The following is an 8243-nucleotide window of genomic DNA, read 5'->3' as shown; positions in this document are numbered from 1 at the left end:
GGGTGTGAACTTTGTAGATGGAAATATCATGTTACAATGTCAAAAGACTGGACATGGCTACAAGGAAATTGCAAGCACTTTGATCATTACCATAGGATATCAAATAAACAATCCTGGTGCCAGATACAGGTCAGTAGGGTCCCATAGAACCCCTAAAAATTACAGACTATTGCCATTGTTCTTGGTCACCCTCTTGAACTTGAGAAGACTCCATTGCTGAAGACACCGTATACTTGAGTCATAGGAAATGGAGAAATCACACTGGAACTGATGAGGAAGTTTCATCCATCCTGGCTAGTTTTCATAGTGTTGGAAAATTCTATGAAGGTTACCAGGGAAGAAAAATAATCAATAGTATTTGTCAAGGCCTGATTAATTCATGACCTGAAGCTTGGCAGAGGATTCCAGATATTCTTGGAAGACCAAGAATTGGAGGAAGAATGCTTCCACCCTGGGACTTTCCCTGCTCTCTGCTTCTGTGGTCTGAGTTAATGAACTAATGCTTCCCTGATTAATAGTAGTCTAGGAAACATAACTAAAGAGTTCTGTTTCAGTTTATGGGCACAGGAGCTTCTCAGCACTGTAATCTTGGTTTCTACATAGAAATAATAAATTTTAGTAGTTGCTAAGAGTAATCACAAACAGTACGCCTTATATCTAAGATATTATAAATATTATGTGGCTGAATCTAAGATACTTTAAACATTGTGTGAGTTTCAGTTGGTAAAATAATGTAGTCTTGGTTATTCCTTGGTTACTCCAGATCTGCTTTCTATATAAGCTTTCTTAAGTTCATAATAAACATGCACTGGCACACAAACTTCTGCATCCCCTGCGTCCTGATTTCTCCTGCACCTATCCCCCGGGGTCCACAAGCCGTTCAGGCTTGAATTGTGGTCACTGAACTGTGATAAGTATTACCCAGCTCTGAACTCTGTGAGTTACAATCATAACTGGCCTGGAAAATATGCCGAGTGGTAAAACAGCGGCACTAATGTTAATGGAAGTAACCAACCATTTTCTGATTTGATTTAAGGCCTGCTCCACAACCTGGAACTTATGCCTGGTACTGTTTACTAGGCCCCACACACATCTGCTGAAGTTATAGGGGAGAACTTAATGCTATTATTCTGCTAAATGGACATATAATAAACTGCCCCCCTAAGTTCTGACCCTTGTACTCATATTTTAGGGCATTTTAAAACCCTGATTAAAGAAGTTTATTTTGTAGATGATGGCTAATAGAGACAAACAACCAGCTCACATGAAGAGAACAAGACACTGTGGAGTGCTCAGCTCCAAATTTGAAATTTATACCATAATCTCTCTTCTCCACGGCTCATAGATAATCATGGGAGAGGGGACAGGGAAGACTATAAGAGGCAGAGGGAGTAGACATTTGTGGTAAAAGAGTATTTGCTGGACATGACGGCACTATGCACACATGGTCTTACAGAGGCTGGGACTGCATGCACAGGACTTGCTCAAGATCAAGTCAACCAAAATCCCAGCAGTGGATGGGCCAGGGATTCAGGAAATCCCATCTGTCTCTGAAGAGCCATTGGCAGTTGATGGCTATTGGGAGAGATAGAGTCATTTTCTTTAGGAACACAGGCACTGAGAGGTCATCCATACTGTACTGCTGTAGCTGTTCCCACACCCATGCACAGAGAGACAGCATTGAATGGACTCAATGAGGATATTATATTTAAAAAATATAGAGAGAATGTGAAAGAGAGAGAACATGAAGTTGGAAGAGAAGAATCGGAAGGGATAGGAAAGGAAGTAGAAGGGACAGAGTAGGGATTGGATTTGGTCTGAAATATTATATATATATGTATTAATATTAAATATACTATTAAAATGAAAAAGATTGTGCAAACAATGAAAAAGTTCTGTGCGGTTTAGAAGTTTGATACTATGTATTATTCAGTGTTCTGACAAAAAGTTCTCTGTGTGATTGCAGTCTTTTTAAACTTTATTTTTTTTGTGTATGAGTGTTATATCTGCATGTGTATAAGTGAACCCTTCTAATACAATGCCCATGGAGGTCAAAAGAAGGCATTGGAGCCCCTGGAATTGGAGCTGTGGATGATTGTTAGCTTCCATATGGGTGCTGGGATTTGAATCTGGATCTTCTGAGAGAGCAACCAGTGCTCTTAACTACTGAGCCATTTCTCCATGCCATGATTGAATTCTTATACTATTTATTAGCACATTCTCGAAAAAAAATTAAAGAAAAGCCAAGTGGAAAAGGTAAGGGGAAACTCTGCATGTGAAAAAATTCAATTATCTTTATGAGAAGATAGTCCAGGAAATATTTGTTTTTGTTAAGAAAAATCAAGTGGGATTTTCATCATAAATGGAATTACTAGTTTTTCCACCATGAGGAGAAGAAGATACAAGAAAGAAACTAAATAGGTATAAGAATATCAGAGACACTTACACCAACAATGCTCACTAAACATCCAGAGGAGTGGAAAGGAAAGGGGTAAGATTCAGAGATCAGTGCAGACTTGAGCAACACAACAGTCTGCAGATGTAAGGATTGCCACACTAAAGAAGTCATAGCAGCTGTGGTTGTCTGCAAAACGCCTGGAACACATCAAGGCGCTCAAGAGTCCAGAATGGGTCCATGAGGGGCACAAAAGGCCTGAACTCCAGTAGAGTAGCTACTAAAAATTCATAGCTGATGGGAAGAGGAAGCTTTTCTTAGGGTATGCTCCAGTCGATGGTCCAGTATGCATGGATGTATGAGCAACACAAATTGGATTTGTCTGAGTACAAGAGGAAAGACATGAAGTTGGAAACAATACATAGCGGAAAGTATCTGGGAGGGATTGGTGAATGGGGATAGAGGGTGAATATGATCAAAACATATTGTGTGTATGTGTCAAAAAGGAAAAATAATCATAGTAGATATCCCAGCACAAATCCTAAAATCCAGAAGAGCATTGGGATTGTCTGAAAGACAATAATTATCCAGAATTTCTATATCCACCAAAACTACCTGTATTAATGGAAGGAGAAAATGACTTTGCATGTTTGAAAAAACAAGCTGAATGAATTCATGACCTCTAAACCAGCACTAAAAAAGTTTCATGAAGGAGTCCTTAGAGTCCAGAGAAAGAGAAAGTCCAGTGGGCTGCAGAAGGCAATAACTATTCCATAGGAGAAGAAATAGGAACTGATGACAATAAACACTACAAAATCAAATATTTATAGGAAATAGAAAACATATTTCAATGAAAACTTTGAACATTAAGGTTTTAAAGTTCCTACTTATAAAAAACTAGCAGTGAATGAAAATAAAATTATGAATATTCATTAGCTAGAGAAAGTCAGTTTACATTTCAAACTATTTTCTAGACACTTTACTAAGCAAACACACATGCATTTGCACACTTGTGCACACTTACACACCCTGTTTGTTGTGAGTTTATGTTTAAAAATAGGCCATTGTTCACGATAGTGGTTTTACTGCAGCAATAAATTAACTCTGGATTCTCACTGTCTTAATAAAAACAAAGATTTACTCCTAGTTCATGATACTTTTCCAGTTCAGGTTAGTGGAAACTGGTCTACACCAGCATTCAGTCAGGTGGCTAGTAGATATCCTATTCTTCTGTGACCATACTGTCTAGACTATACTCTTTTTTCCTAAATTTTCTATAATACACATGCATTGGTCTCACATCCGGGGGTGGGGTCTAGCATATTTTTAAGCTTAAAAGAAACAAAATCAGGAAAAGATCAGGTTCCATGTATACCCTTTATTATACTGTGGTCCATCCCTAGCCTCTGCATGACTTTTATGGGGAAACAATGTTCAATTTAGTCAAAGACTTTTTCTGCATCTGTTGAGATAATCATGTGATTACTGCTTGTTGACCATTTAAGTGCTGACAGACGTTTAATGGTTTATTTATGTAAAAACATCTTTCTATCACTCTAATGAAGCCAACTTGGTCTTGAGGACCCCAACATAAGTTTACCCTACTAAAGTTACCTGACTTTTGATGAAGATACTAAAAGCATACACTGGATGAAAGACATCATCTTCATCAAATGGTGCTGAGGAAAGCAGATTTCAACAGCTAGAAAAATGAAACCTGATCCTATCTCACCCCATGAATAGATCATAAGTCAGAGATCAAGTTAAGCATTCCTTTTTTTCCCACACTTCCCTAGTGTTCTGTCCAGAGCTGTCTGTACTAGACCAGTGACATAGTTTGTTCACAAAGGGATGAGGGTATCAGGAAACAGCTCAGAAGAGTTAACTGCTATGAAAAACTCAGGAATGAGGAAAACTCTGTGGTGTCCTGGTAGGCAGGTGGATCACTGTACCATGTCACTGTGGGTTAAACATTGAAAGTGGCAGGTTTTCATAATCACTCATTTGACCAGTATTTCAGGGAAAATCTGACTGGAGTGCATGGAAAAGCAGGCTCTTTTTTCTTAGACATAGCACTCATCTGCTCCATTCCCAATTGATATGTGAGGAATCCCTGTTTCCTTTCTCTAGTCGTTAAGTCCTGCCAGCTCACATTCTTCCTTAGACATGGGCAATCTTGCAAATGGAAAAGGGTATATCAGAGACATGATAACACTAAGCATTTTAAGGCCCCTTTTCATTTATTCAGAGGTTATATCCTTCAGGGATTGGGAAGACATGCAGTGATTAAGAGTATGTACTCATGACTTGCTCTTCCAGAGGTCCTGAGTTCAGGTTCTGTCATCTACATCAGGCAGCTTACAACCACCTCTAACTGCGTATCCAGGGGATCCAATAACCTCTTCGTTAAATACAAGTACATATGTGCACACACACACACACACACACACACACACACTCGCATACATGCACACAGACTTAATTTTTAAAAAGTTCTTAAACTCAACAGTCTATAGTAGAATATTAATGACAAATGAAATTTTTAGAATTTCTTCTATATTGATACGTGTATTCTTGCCAACTTAGGAAAAGAAGAAACTTGTAAATTTGCAGAATAATGACAAATGCTAAGGAATTCCTAACATTTAAAAATTACTGATCCTAGATGCCTACAGCTCGATGTACTTGTCCTGTCCTTGAACACACATTCTTCACATTTTCCTTCCTTCACTGTGCTCAGGATTCCTAAGTTGCACCCCTAGCAAGCTATATGTATAGGTCCTGAGTGTAGTTTATGTATTTTCATACATTAGGGAATTACAGTGATTCACACATGATTTTAAAGTCAACTTTTTATTATAGTCACTGGGCAATGATCCAGCTTATATAAAAATCAGAATATTAACATAGTTATAGCAAAGGATGTTATGTGTTGAGTAATATGAAATAATTTCATAGGTACATATTAATCACATAATTATTCAATATGAGCTATCACTGCATCAGAATCCTTATCCAGTTACTCACTTCTGATGCAACAATAAAAATTGTCTATTCTCTGAAGGATTACCATGCAGGGATAAACCACAGATACCTATGCTAGACTTTAGTCACAAGAGAGCCATGATGTGTGACGTGTCACCTTCTGAAGGAATGGGATATTCAAAGTCAGTCGTACACTCATGCTGATGCCTAATACTTAAAGATCTTTTAGGTTACTAAAGTGCTATCCGTCTCAGGTGCCGCTGACTGGAATATAAGTCTGATAAGGTGGAGCTGTGTGTTTCATCCTAATACCAGTTTGTTTGGAAGGCTGTGTATATCAACACTGTCCCAAGACTGTGATAAAGTAGGATCTCCGTACTTTTAGGTTGGATGTTCCCATTTCAGATTTCAATGCCAAAATACTACGTCTTCTAATGTGAACTGCTCACAGTATATGAAATATTTCTTAACACCCTGTGGACAGAGGATAGAATAGTGTTTTGAAGGCAGCAACCTGGCGTTCATGGCTGATAATAAGATCCTTTACACCTGAATCTTAGAACACAAGTGTTCCACATAGTATATGAGTGTGTCCTATGGCAACTCCAACTTGGAAATGATCCAAGTAAGGACTAATGACTAGTGACCCAGACTGCAAAATGGTAGTCAGTCAACATTTAACTTATGAAAATATAAAGATTACATACATTTCCTATTGTTCCAAAGAATTACAAGTATAATTCATGGAACTATGTATCATGATGATGTCAGAGGAAGACAATACAAATTTCAGCTGTAGCCTTAGGAGTTTCTACCCTTTAGTGATTCCATTTAGTTTAAGTTATATTTTAGTGAACATCATAGAAAGAAATTCCAGAAAAAAATTGTATTTGAACAAATATATTGAGTTTACATAACTAAGGATAAGTGTTGTTATATATCTTACATTTAAAATCAGACTGCGGACACTGGAGAGATAGAGCAGTGGTTAAGAGCACTGACAGCTCTTGCAGAGGACCTGGGTTCAATTCCCAGCACCCACATGGCAGCCAACAACCATCTGTAACTCCAATTTCAGGGGATCCAACTCCCTCTTCTGACCTCCATGGGCACTGCACAACATGGGTGTACCTACCTATATGCAGGCATAAGACTCATACACATAAAATAAAAAGAAATATTAAAATAAATAAAATAAGACTGGGGCAAAACAACACACACACACAGAGAGAGAGAGAGAGAGAGAGAGAGAGAGAGAGAATATTGAGAAAAACATTAGAAATCCTCAGTGTTGTGTTATACTTACAGCATTAATATAGAAATAGAGGGAAATATTAAAAGCTGCACAGAACCATTTTGATTAATATCAAAACTCAAAAACTCAAACTTGAGTACACAAAGACAATTTAGTTGTAACCACTCAAAACAGATATGTGCTTTTTTTAACTCAATTTTTTATTGAATTTGTGTATTTCATACAGAAAACCATCTTTATACTACCCTTCCCCTTTGGCACGCTCCCAAAGTCCCCCCACTAGAGTTTATACATTCTGTCATTTGTGTTAAGGCCTGTCATATAAAGTTAGTATCCCCAGATGTCCCTCAGTGCAAATTCATCCACTGGGATCTAGTCAGCCTATCTAGAGTCCCTCCCTTTAAGATCAGCTCTTCCTCACCCAGTAGTAATCAGCTGCCAATAATTCTTTGACAAGATTGGAATGTGCTGTTCATTTCCTCAATTCTGTGCTGAGTTTTTGCCAGTTTAAGCTTGCATGGGTCTTGTGCATGCTGACACCATTGCTCTAGGTTCATATGAGAAGAGTCCCAGGAGCCTGTAGGACTATTTCTGTATGGTCATGCACCTTCTCTCTTGCTCTTACAATCTTTTGACCCCTCTTCTGCAATGGTTCTTGAGCCCTGAGTAGGTGGATTGTAATACAGAAGTCTTTTCTTTTTTCACTTCCAACTGCCTTTGAGTCTCTCCAGTTGCCTCCCAGGACCAGCTCTCCAGCCAACACCGTTTAGCTCCACACTGCCCATCTAGATGACCTCCCAGATAACGTCAGAATTATTCCACCAAGGTGGAGGCTGCGGTCAACCGCCTGGTCAACCTGCACCTGCGGGCCTCCTACACCTACCTCTCCCTGGGCTATTTCGACCGGATGATGTGGCCCTGGCGGGCATGGACCACTTCTTCCGTGAATGGTGGAAAAGAGGGCCCCTAGCCGCTGCTCAAGTTGCAGAACCAGCGAGGCCGCCACGGGCTCTTACAGGATGTGCAGAAACCAGCTCAGGATGAGTGGGGTAAAACCCAGGAGGCCAGGGAAGCCGCTTTGGCCCTGGAGAAGAACTTGAACCAGGCGCTCTTGGATCTTCATGCCCTGGGTTCTGCCCACACAGACCTCCATCTCTGTGATTTCCTGGAGAATCTTCCTGAATGAGGAGGTGAAGCTCATCAAGAAGATACGAGACCACCTGACCCAGCTCCGCAGCCTGGCTGAGCCCCAGACGTCGCTGTCTCAGGCTGCTTTGCCTCAGTCATCACTGGGTGAGTATCCGTTTGAGCGGCTCACCCTCAAGCACGACTAGGTCTCCATGACTTCCAGGGGATTCCTTCCTCTGCCCTGCATGGCTGACCTCTGGACCTCCACCTGATCCTCTCCAGCCACTGGGCAGCTTTGAAACGCTCGGGAGCCCCTCCCAAGCCTTAGACCAACTGAAAATAAAGCCTGCATAACACCTGGCACAGATCAAGCCGATCAAGGTTCCACAGTGGGCTGGGAAGGGCACAGAAGACCTTATATTTAGCTGAGCAGCTATTGAGGACTGATTGCTGATAGGACAGAAAGTTTTCATGGCCCAT

The 8243-nt window shown here is 40.1% G+C and overlaps 1 pseudogene; it reads left to right on the top strand.

The window, feature by feature from the left end:
* The first annotated feature begins 7424 nt into the window (after nucleotides 1–7424).
* LOC103743078 lies at nucleotides 7425–7969 on the top strand (annotated as a pseudogene).
* Nucleotides 7970–8243: the final 274 nt, after the last annotated feature.

The sequence above is a fragment of the Nannospalax galili genome, unplaced genomic scaffold, assembly GCF_000622305.1.
Source record: "Nannospalax galili isolate Female #2095 unplaced genomic scaffold, S.galili_v1.0 scaffold1910, whole genome shotgun sequence".
NCBI lineage: Eukaryota > Metazoa > Chordata > Mammalia > Rodentia > Spalacidae > Nannospalax > Nannospalax galili.
Note: the sequence above shows the minus strand (reverse complement) of the source record. Positions and strands in the feature narration are given on the sequence as shown.